Raw genomic sequence first — 12,512 nt, forward strand, 5'->3', positions numbered from 1 at the left:
AAGAAACAGTTTTGCATGTAAGATGTGTAAGGAAAATAGAATGTACTTTTGGTGAAAGATTATAAAAAGGCATGGGAATGTGGATTTTGTTGCCTAAAGGGTTAAAGAATTGTCATAAGTCAGACAGAATAAAGCCAAAGGTTGGAACGGTTGTGGAAGGTTTGTAAAAAATTAATTATAAAAGAGATTCTGTGTGGACATTGGCTAATTGTCTAAAGTTAAAGGGGTATTATTCGGTTTTTCTGTGAATTAAACATTGGAATGAAAGTACAACAGGTTTTTCTTAGAGCATCGATCTGCTCTTTCACAAAAAATTGTAAAGGGTTACAAAAGGCTTCTAAGAATCTTACGGTTAAACATTAAAGTTGGGTAAATATGTCTATAAGGTTTTATCAAAAATTGAGTTTAACATTAATGGCACATTAATATAAAAGTGAAATTTGGCTTATTTGGTATAAAATCATACAAGGAGCATTATCAAATGTGAAATAGTGTTATGTTTCCTTGGACTATATTTGCATAATTGTTATGCAAAATTTTGTGTGCCACGGATTTCCTTATCTGTGGCTTTAATGGTGGCTGCTCTAAAACTTTTTATCATCCACAGACAATTTCTGTCTTGTTTTAATCCTCTTTGAAATGTGGTTTATAATTAACTACAGAACTTTAGCAGGTGTTCTTAAATGCAGGTTTTCTAATAATTTTGGAGATTATGACATCAGAATAAAGAAAAAACTTTCGGAACTCTCATAGAGAGCTAAAATGTTCATAACTATCAAGCAGAAGTTAAGTGCATGGACTAAACTGAAAAAGCCTGATCTTTTTAACTTCACTTAAAATGCTGCTGATCTTTTGTTTTGCTTTTCAGAGTCAAGGAAACTTTTCTTTTGAGCTATTTACAGCTTTTAGCAATTGAGTAAAGTATCCTCCTGTGACTCAAATTTGGAGCATATTTGTTTCTCTCTACCTGATTTCTCCAAAATATGGAAACTGTGAGTATCCTTTTTTAAAATTAATTAGCTTATATTATGATTTTACTTTAAGTTCTGGTGTACATGTTTGTTACATAGGTATACATGTGCCATGGTGGTTTGCTGCATCCATCACCCCATCATCTATATTAGGTATTTCTCCTAATGCTATTCTTCCCCTACCCCCAGCCCCTTGCTATCCCTCCCCTAGCACCACACCCCCCAACAGGCCCCAATGTGTGATGTTCCTTTCCCTGTGTCCATGTGTTCTCATTGTTCAACACCCATTTATGAGCGAGAACATGCAGTGTTTGGTTTTCTGTTCTTTTGTCAGTTTGCTGAGAATGATGGTTCCAGCTTTATCCATGTCCCTGCAAAGGACATGAAATCATTCTTTTTTTTTTTTTGCAGAGACAAATGAACATTTATTTTTGTAACTTTCCTCCTATGTGCATTTCAAGTCTTTTTCACAAGGCCCCAGGAATCTCCAGATTCAATTATGTCTCTGGGCTTGTCCCTAAGACTACAGGAGTGTTAGGGAGCCTTGTACAAATGCTAGAGTTACTCAATTACCAACATTAAACCCTAGGGAAGGAGATGCAGCAAAGCAGGACTCCTTCCTCCATGGAATGTGCTGATTTCAGATGAGGTGGCAGCCAATGTAGAAAACACTAGAATTTTTCCTTGGAACTGGACTGTCATGAGAGGTGCTTGCCATGAACATAAACTACTGTTTTTTCTTTTCTTTTTTCTTTTGAGATGGAGTTTCACTCTTATTGCCCAGGCTAGAGTGCAATGGCCTGATCTTGGCTCCCCGCAAGCTCTGCCTCCCGGGTTCAAGCAATTCTCCTGCCTCAGCCTCCCGAGTAGCTGGGATTACAGGCATGGGCCACCATGTCCTGCTAATTTTTGTATTTTCAGTAGATACATGGTTTCCCCATGTTGGTCAGGCTGATCTCGAACTCCCGACCTTAGGTGATCCGCCCTCCTCAGCCTCCCAAAATACTGGGATTATAGGCGTGAACCATTGTGCCTGGCCAGTTACCGTCTTTTCTTTGACCTTTCCTTTTCAGTTTTTACAGATAAAGTAGGAAATAAGCTTCTCTGAAGATACTTGATACAAATTCTCCAAAACCCAGAAACACATGCTTTTACTTCATTGATAAAAATTTATTGCAGTTTGGCACCTGGGTCTAGTTCAGCTGGCGGATGAGCTGATTGATGAGTTCACCCCAATAGCCAGGTGTGCCCATCTCCTTGAGGAAGCCCACTCTATTTTTGGTAGGATGATGGGCCACTGAGAGGTGGAAAGGGAGCAAGAACCATGAGATCTCCTGGAAATGCTTCCCCAGGAAGGCAATTTCATGAATGAGGTCTTCCAAGCAAATGACACCAAACTCCCCCAGGTGCTTCTCAATCACAGTGTTGTCTGTCAGAGGGATAGTCTTATTCTTGACCCTGGCTTCTCCACATTTCAAAATGAGTTCCCCGACAGACTTCAGATTTGGAAATCCCCAGGTCACATAAGGTTCCACTATACACAGCATTTTTAGGTTCTGGAGAGTGACTTTTACAAACACGTCACTAAAAGTTTTCTTTAGGCGAAGTCTTGCATTGGTTCTCTGCACTAGTAAACTCATGCCATCAATCCTTTCAATGCATATGACAAAGGCCAAGGAATGCTTATCTGGCAATTCCAAGGTGTGAGGCTTCATTTCTAGTCATCTGACACGCACCTTGTCACGTGTCTGCTGCCAGAAATCATGTAGGAATGATTCCAGTCACTTAAACCTGGGCCCTTTTCTTTTCCTCTGCTCCTTCTTTCCCAAAAGTGCCTGCTTTGCCTGAGTGGCTTTGAGGGCTCGATAAGTCTTCCTCTTTTTCAGGAGATTTTTTGTAACCAAAGGGATTTTTCTTTGCTCTTGCTCCGACATCTTTCCAGTGTAGCAGCTACTAATCACGCACAACCCCCGAACTCATCCTTTTTCATGGCTGCATAGTATCCCATGACATATATGTGCCACAATTTCTTTATCCAGTCTATCATTTATGGACATTTGGGTTGGTTCCAAGTCTTTGCTATTGTGAACGGTGCTGCAATAAAAAACATACGTGTGCATGTGTCTTTATAATAGAATGATTTATAATCCTCTGGGTATATACCCAGTAATGGGATTGCTGGGTCAAATGGTATATCTAGTTCTACATCCTTGAGGAATCGCTACACTGTCTTCCACAATGGTTGAATTAATTTACACTCCCACCAACAATGTAAAAGTATTCCTATTTCTCCACATCCTCTCCAGCATCTGTTCTCTCCTGATTTCTTTAGTGATCACCATTCTAACTGGTGTGAGAGGTATCTTAATGTGGTTTTTATTTGCATTTCTCAAATGACCAGTGATGATGAGCTTTTTTTCATATGTTTGTTGGCCGCATAAATGTCTTCTTTTGAGAAGCATCTGCTTATATCCTTGGCCCATTATTTGATGGGGTTGTTCGTTTTTTTCTTGTAAATTTGTTTCAGTTCTTTGTAGATTCTGGATATTAGCCCTTTGTCAGATGGGTAGATTGCAAACTTTTTTCCTATTCCGTTGGTTGCTGGTTTACTCTAATGATAGTTTCTTTTGCTGTGCAGAAGCTCTTTAATTAGATCCCGTTTGTCTATTTTGGTTTTTGTTGTCATTGCTTTTGGTGTTTTAGTCATGAAGTCCTTACATATGCCTATGTCCTGAATGGTATTGCCTAGGTTTTCTTCTAGGGTTTTTATGGTGTTAGGTCTTAAGTTTAAGTCTTTAATCCATCTTGAGTTAATTTTTGTATAAGGGGTAAGGAATGGATCCAGTTTCAGCTTTCTGCATGTGGCTAGCCAGTTTTCCCAACACCAGGCATTCTAAGTCACAGGATGAGATAGGAGGTCAGCACAAAATACAGGTCATAAAACAGGTTAATAACCTTGCTAATAAAACAGGTTGCAGTAAAGGAGCCAGCCAAAACCCACCAAAACCAAAATGGCGATGAGAGTATCCTCTGGTTGTCCTCACTTCTACACTCCCACCAGCACCATGACTGTTTACAAATGCCATGGCAACGTCAGGAAGTGGTCTAAAAAGGGGAGGCATGAATCCACTCCTTGTTTAGCATATCATCAAGAGATAACCATAAAAGTAAACAACCAGCAGCCCTTGGGACTGCTCTGTCCATGGCTTAGCCTTTCTTTCATTCCTTTACTTTCTTAATAAACTTGCTTTCGCTTTGAAAAAAACAACACCAACATCAAAAATGTGTTTAGAGTTATCTGTGAAAATGGGATAAATTTTTTATATTTCCATCCAAAGAAAAATTTCATAAGATTCATAGAGTCTCTATTTTCATTTCTGTGGGACTGCATGTATTTTTTTTCACTTATTTTATAAAATTCCTTGAGATATTTCAGAGTACAGCAATACCTAGGCATATTTATAAGTAGAATGAAATTTTGACTTTAAAGTGACAGGAGGTTAAATCAATTCTAGAAACCTTACAATATTTGCAGAAGAGAGCTCTGGTCTCAGAATTTGGAGAATGGAATTTTACTTCTGCTTCTGCTACTATCAGGGTGTGTAACCTCAGGCAGGTCACAGAATTCTCTCTGAGCCTCAGTTTCCTTGTCTGTTAAAAGAGGAGGTTGTAATAATTTTTTTTATCTTTAGTATTACTTGTTTCCCTTGGGCCCTACTGACTTCCGGGTTGATGTAAGCCTGAATAAGTAACAACCTCCCTTTACAATCTTTGAAGATAACCTTGTCATAGCAGGCAAAGAAAAAGATAATGATAGAATGGCGATGACTAATCTGATATCTAAACCCCACATAATCAATGATCCATGTATTATGGAAGCACGAGCTGTATGGGAAACAATGAATTTTATAACATTAGGACTTTGTTAACTAAGACAACACATAAAGTTCATTTGAATCCTTTCATTGTGAGAACTGGGCTGTTTTCCTGATCTGGTAATGACATGTGGGACTCTGTATGCTCAGTTAAAGCCTAAGATGTCAGTGTGCATGCCAAGGAAGTGTAATGTTTTGAATGGTTGATTCCAAAACACTAAATTATTATCTGGGGCTGCCAGGCAGTCTATTCAGAGATTCTTTTTTCCTTCAGCATGGCCAGTCTTTTGTGCTTGAAACTCTTGTAGATTGTATTATCAATTTACTTATACAGAAAATCATTTGCATTGATCTTCTGGCACGAGGGGGAAGGCTGGAATTTGAGGATAGCCTTCAGCTTTGCTTGCTGCTGAGTTTGCTTTCAATGACTTATATAAACCTGTGAAGAATGTGATATATATCATTTTATGTATAAGAAAATTGATTGGTAATATATCATTGAATGTTTATTTTATGCACTGCTCATTTTTTTTAAAATTTTTTTAATTGCATTTTAGGTTTTGGGGTACATGTGAAAAACATGCAAGGTTGTTGCATAGATGCATTCATGGCAGTGTGATTTGCTGCCTCCCTCCCCCTCACCCATATCTGGCATTTCTCCCCATGCTATCCCTCCCCAACTCCCCACCCCCCGCTGTCCCCCCGACTCCCCCACAACAGACCCCCGTGTATAGTGCTCCCCTCCCTGTGTCCATGTGTTCTCCTTGTTCAACACCCTCCTATGAGTGAGAACATGTGGTGTTTGGTTTTGTGTTCTTGTGTCAGTTTGCTGAGAATGATGGTTTCCAGGTTCATCCATGTCCCTACAAAGGACGCGAACTCCTCGTTTTTAATGGCTGCATAATATTCCATGGTGTATATGTGCCACATTTTTTCTGTCCAGTCTATCATCGATGGGCATTTGGGTTGGTTCCAGGTCTTTGCTATTGTAAACTGTGCTGCAATGAACATTCGTGTGCATGTGTCCTTACAGTAGAACGATTTATAATCCTTTGGATATATGCCCAGTAATGGGATTGCTGGGTCAAATGGAATTTCTATTTCTAGGTCCTTGAGGAATCGCCACACTGTTTTCCACAGTGGTTGAACTAATTTACACTCCCACCAACAGTGTAAAAGTGTTCCTATTTCTCCACATCCTCTCCAGCATCTATTTTCTCCAGATTTTTTAATGATTGCCATTCTAACTGGCACTGCTCATTTTTACAGTGACTGCTGTATCACTTTCTCTTTATAAATATTATGCCATTATTAGTTTTTAAATGTGCTTTGATTAGCTTTGGAAAATACTTTTGTAAAGTCTATTTAATAAGAACATAATCAATAAATTGTTAAGAAGAAAGTAATATAATTGTCGATGTCATACAATGAGTAGTAGAATAAAAATTTGATCATTTGTTGTCTAAGGCTCATTTTGACACTAATTTATTGCATTATTTGGGAAAAGTTTATTTAACTCTTTGGACAGTAATTTCTTTTATTTTTTTTCTCTTTTTGTTCTCTCTCACACACATGGATATCTCATGTCATAATCACACACAAAATAACACAAATTGTACCTGTAGATAATCTCACATTTGGGATAAATATCATGCCTTGATTTTGTTTCAAATGAAGTCAGTTTTTACATCATTAATCTTAGATTGTAGAGTACTTTTAAAATAATGTTACTTGTTTTCATGTACGTGCTTCAATATTCTAAAGCAAAACATTTGAAACATTTCAAAATCCTTGTAAAAGACAGATTTAGCAACTGAGTTAATGAGAGTGAGTAAACAGAAATCCCTTCCTAATTGATTCCTTCTGTACTTAATTCATGGCGAATTAAGAATTGAAGAGAATTTTCTCAATCTAGTAAAGGGCTGGCATCATATTTAATGGTGAAAGACTGAATACTTTCATCCTACCATCAGGAACAAGGCAAGAACACCTGTGCTGATCACTCTATTCAGTATTGCACTAGGGGTCGTAGTCATATAATAAGGCAAGGCAAGACATAAAATACTTTCATATTGGAAAGAAGGCAGTAAATCTGCCTTTACTAAATGATGTCATTGCATACACACATAATCCTAAGTGATTTACAAGACAGCAAGGTCACAAAATACAAGATAAATATGTTCGGATACAAGATAAATATATTCAGATACAAAATACTAGATAAATATATTCTTTCTATATGCTAGATGTGATCAATTTAAAACTAAAAAAATTAGCAAAAGTATTCAGAAACATAATTTTATTAGGAGAAAATTTAACAAAATATGTAAAAACGTATGCACTGTAGACAATAAAACATTGTTGAAATAATTTAAGAAAATAGGCTGAGCACAGTGGCTTACCCCTGTAATCCCAGCACTTGGGGAGGCCAAAGCAGGAGGATTGCTGGATTGCTTGAGGCTGAAGTTTGAGACCAGCCTGGGCAACATAGCAAGACCTCATCCCTGAAAAAAAAAAAGAAAACGAAAAAGAAAATACAAATAAATGAAAATTTTATCTTGTCCATGGATTATAACATTCATATTGTTAAGATGCCAGTTTTCTCCAAATTGATCTACAGCATAGACTCAATGCAATTTCCAATAGTATCCCAGCAAGGTTGTTTTTAGCTCAGTTTAGTCATGCTGCATGTATACATATTTTATGACCACAGGTTGTACATGATAAATATATACAATTTTTATTTGTTAATTAAAATAAAGTTTAAAAATGAAAATGTTTTTAGAATTGGACAAGCCGATTCTAAAATTTATACAGCAATTCAGAAGATTTATAATAGCCAAAATGATTCTGGAGAAGAACAAGGTTGTAGAACTTACCCTACCTGATTTCAAGGATTTCTATAACTCTGCAATAATCATTGCCGTATAGTATTGGCATAAGGTGAAATACAAATTAGTGGAACACAATAAAGTTGAGAATTTTTCAAAAAGGTCCTAAATCAATCCAACAGGAAAGGAAAGTATGTTTAATAAATGTTGCTGGAGCAACTGGATATCAATATTACCAAAAATACATTGTCAATTCTTGTCTTCCACTGTACACAAATGTAACTTGAAATTAATTGTAGAACTAAATGCAAAAGCCACAACTTTAAAACTAGGAAAAATATAGAAATCTTTGTGACTTTACAATAGATTATTTCTTAAATAGAATCCAGAAAGCACAAACCATGGAAATGTCAAATTGAAATTCATCAAAATGAAAAATTTACATAAGGACCAAATAGTAAATATTTTAGGTTTTGTGGGCTTCATCAACTTTATTGCAACTACTCACCTTTGCCAATGCAGTGCAATAGAAGCTGTCGACAATGTGTAATGAGTGGATGTGGTTGTGTTTCAATAAACCTTTATTTACAAAAACAGGCAGCATGCAGGGTTTGCTCATAGGGTCAGTGGGCCAAGACCTGCACTAGCTGGACAGAAGCTCTAGCGTGAGATTCAGCAATGTCAACAAAAGACCATGTGATTTGTGGAGGGAAAAAAGGAGAGCTTTATTTTCTAAAAACAGCGATCTGCGGACTGGGGAGGCATAATCTTTAATACAAGTGAAAGTGTGCTCTCCAAAGAATAACGGAAGGATTTGGCTTAAGCAGGTAAACTTCCCGCTCCAGGACTCAATCATGTTCTTCCACGTAGAGAAAGGATTCAAGCTTGTTTGGTTCTAATTGGTCCAGATAGTCGAACCCTGATTGGGTGGCTTCTTAATCCCCAAACCAGAAGTCTGTCAGATGTTCCTTCCAAAGGCCTGGTCTGGAGTTGGGGGTTCTCTCATGGCTTTTCTTGGCTCCAGTCACAAGAGCTATTCTAGCTTAAGGGTATAAAGCAGGGTGTTTGTCAAAAGCTGCCTTTTCTAAGAACAGAGAGCGTGTGACTCTTCTCTCACCCCGCCATGGCTACTTGTTTCTGTTATCTAAATTTGGTTGTCCTCACTAGCCACAAGGAGTTCATCTTGTCTCAAGAGCTTATTTACAGTTTTATTTCAGAGCAAGATAAATGACGTCCCCTAAATAATAATGTGACTTAATGGCAGAGGCGGTACTAAATCCCAATTTCCATTTTATGTTTTTATTACTAAAGTTGAAAGCAAGATTCTCTTTTTAGAGTGTAACTGTGCTGTTATGAAATTATAAATACTCAAGAATTTGTTCATAATGTTCTCTTTTTTTACTTTTATTTATATTTTGATTTATGCCTTTCTCTTGATAGAAGGAAAGAATTAAAAGTGAGTGATCCTGTTTTCATTTTCTCCATGTGTTATTTGACTGCTTATTCTCATTGCAGCATCATCCACAAGAAGATATGAAAAATGACTTTCATATTCATGTGGCATTTTATTTAAATCTGTCAAAAACAGAATTATGGCAGTCATTCATTTATCTTTTGACATGATTATTGTTGAGAAAATCACCAATCTAAGTTATTACATGAAAGGAAACATGATAGGCATGCATTACAGGATCTTTTTCCATGAAGTAAAGATTTTAAAGAGAGAAAACAGAAAAAGAGAATCAATATATGTTTGCTTTGTGTTGCTTTATTTTAAAAACCTGCCATGTTAAAACAAAGTGAAAATGCAGCAACATTTTAGGCAGGACAAATTCTATTTATTGAGACTAGAATATAGCAGATACTATGAGGTATTTTACTTATATGTCTAATTTTATTTTCACAGCATCACTTGCACATACTAATTGTCCTCATTATATGGATGAAGAAACTGATATTCTAGGAAGTTTAGTAACTATCGATTTAGTGCAGCTGGGAAGGGTGTGGACTTATTAAGTCAAAACTAGGTCCGTTAGACCATAAAATCTGTGCTTTGAATATTGCGCATCTGGGAAAGAAAATGAAAAACTCTAGGAAATTCTTAGGTCCGATTAGTAGTTGTGGTCACAGCATTTAGCAATGAATCCAGAATATACAATTATACCCAAAACACTTGCAATGCCTTTTTTTTCATATTATAGAGGATTATAGAGAGACTCTACTCTAGAGTTCTTTATGTCTGTAGTCAAAAAGAGCGGAGATAAGATAATGAAGAAACCAAGTGCAATTCTAAGACATATATGTCCTGCACCATTCTTTATTTGAATAAAACAGATCCAGATAATCATTATCCCCCTGCAAAAGTTGAGACAGGTGATTTGAAGTAACATTTTCTCCCTATTTGTTTTTATTTTAACCTAGACTTCTGGATAGCCTTGTAGTCTTGGTGACAAGTAAACCGTTTCACTTGAGGCAGATAGATTTCTAAGAGATTTGGTAGTTTTTAATCGTTAAGTTAGAATAGCTTATGAAATCTTTGCTGGGGCTGAGAAAATGGAATTATCTGATTCCAGGTATTAGGTATTAGGTCAACCCTGACTTCAAGTCCCCAATGATGTCTCTGCAAAAAACTTGGAAAAAGCAGTTTTCTCTCCAGACCTCAATATCTCTTGGGGACTGTTATAAAATGGCATAAATCATCTGAAAAAAGAAGAAAAGAAAAGGAAGGAAACACTTTTCCATTTGAAAATATGATATGTACGTTTGTAAGTAAAGATGGTATAGAAACAGAATTTTTAATTATGCTTCCACAGGAAGTTTTACAGCAACTTTTTTTTTTTTTTTTCGCCTGGGAAGTTTAGGGCAAGGAAGACAAGAAATTGATAATGCCTTGAGCCAGGCAATGGGTTTTCCCAGCAGAAATAATGCAAAGCCTTCAAATGAATGACAGTTTCTAAAGTCTGCATAACCAACTCTTGACAGATGGAGCACTGCAGAGGCCATGTGGCACGGGAATTTCCAAATTTCCAGTCTAATTTCATTTGCTTTTTAAAAACGTTGGCAGCGGAAGTGGCAGCAGCTGACCTCTAACTGCTACCCCGGGGAAACAGGAGTGCTTATACAGCAGGCCGTGTAATGGGCGATTTGTGAACGAAGGCTGTAGAGGGCGCTGGAGAACACGGGCTCCACTAGGGGCCATGGCGAAGGCCCGTCCTGACGTCTACCCGCCAGCACACCTTTGCTTTCCATCTTTAAGGAGGCAGCGTAGTCAGACGTCCCCGTATCCGAGTCTTCGTTTTACCACTGACAGCTGTGTGACTTTGCTCAGCTTTTCGACTTCAGGTTTTTTTCCTCATCTGTAAAAATCCTAACTTGTGGAGTTGTCATGAAGATTAAGGCTAATATATATTAAAATATTTAGTACAGTACTCAGCACAGATTAGATCCCAGTGAAAGGCAATAATTATGTAACCAGATGAAATTCCTGTCATATTTTTTATTTCTAGAAATTCAGTTTCCCGATTGTTTACCTGAGGTACATGGCATGGTGCTAGCACAGTGCTGGGAATTAGAAGACAGGAAGGTGGGCCTGGAGCGGTGGCTCACGCCTGTAATCCCAGCATTTTGGAAGGCCGAGGCGGGTGGATCACTGAGGTTGGGAGTTCGAGACCAGCCTGACCAACATGGAGAAACCCGTCTGTACTAAAAATACAAAATTAGCCGGGCGTGATAGCGCATGCCTGTAATCCTAGCTACTTGAGAGGCTGAGGCAGGAGACTCACTTGAGCCCGGGAGGCAGAGGTTGCAGTGAGCTGAGATCACACCACTGCACTCCAGACTGGGCAACAAGAGCAAGAGACTGTGACACACACACACACGCACACACACACACAAGCACACACACACACGAAGATAGGTGTGTGAAACTCAGCTCAGCTCTTTAGAAGAAAACAGGTAAATATAAGACTTCAGGTTAAGTAAAATAAATAACAGAATGAGGGGAAACTTTCAATATTTAAAATGATGGAAGTTAATGTGTAAATAATTTAAGCTTAAGGTCACAGGAACTATTTCTGTGTTTTAGGTGGGCAGGATGTATTTCCTCCTTTCTCATTTGAACACCTCTGATAGTTTGGGGTTCTCTTAAAGTTCTTCTAATTAATGACCCACGAGTGTTGGAATAGTTCAGAAAGTGCTAAGACTTCTGTGGACTGAGTGTTGAGGGTGGGTTTTGATATTTGAAGTGGAGGAGACTCACATGAAGAAAGGCCGGATGCTGGGCTAAGGCTGAGTGTGGCTGTAGCCTGTAGGGCAATGAGCCACTGTGCAGGCGGGGTGAGGGGAAGAAGGGTAACTGGAGCAGCTGGTGAGGAGGTGGGCGAGGGAGGTTAGTCTGAGTTTTGGAAGTTCCGGAGAACTGGACAGAGAAATCCAGATTTGTTTCATGAGCATTCAAAAGCAATTCCAGTTTTCCGAGGACAGGGCTGGCATGGCGATAGTAGATTTATAAAAACTGGTTCAATAGCAATGAGCCAGACAGATTAGCTCGAGAGAGACTCTGGAGGTGGGGATGCCAAATCAGATGCTGAAGCACATTACTGAGCATCTTGAATTTAAAGAGCTCTTTAGAACATCAACTTTGATATTTTTTCTTAATTTAATCTTCATTTTGAACTGTAAATCTAACACTAATAAAGAGAACTGAACATTTTTGCTCTCTTAGGGCATTATATGGAATCCCAGCAAATGAAATCTAATTTCTGCCTAACCTGCTGCCTAATACCATTTGAGAGTCCCAAGTCATATTTCTGCTCCTCTCCACCTGATGTGACACA

General features: G+C 38.0%; 1 pseudogene; it reads right to left on the reverse strand.

Moving 5' to 3' along the window:
* Positions 1-2,164: 2,164 nt before the first annotated feature.
* On the reverse strand, positions 2,165-2,926 carry LOC105705586 (large ribosomal subunit protein uL30-like 1; annotated as a pseudogene).
* Between the last annotated feature and the right edge of the window lie 9,586 nt (positions 2,927-12,512).

This window comes from Aotus nancymaae, unplaced genomic scaffold (genome assembly GCF_030222135.1).
Source record: "Aotus nancymaae isolate 86718 unplaced genomic scaffold, 86718_ANA_hifiasm-v0.15.2.pri h1tg000019l, whole genome shotgun sequence".
Lineage (NCBI taxonomy): Eukaryota > Metazoa > Chordata > Mammalia > Primates > Aotidae > Aotus > Aotus nancymaae.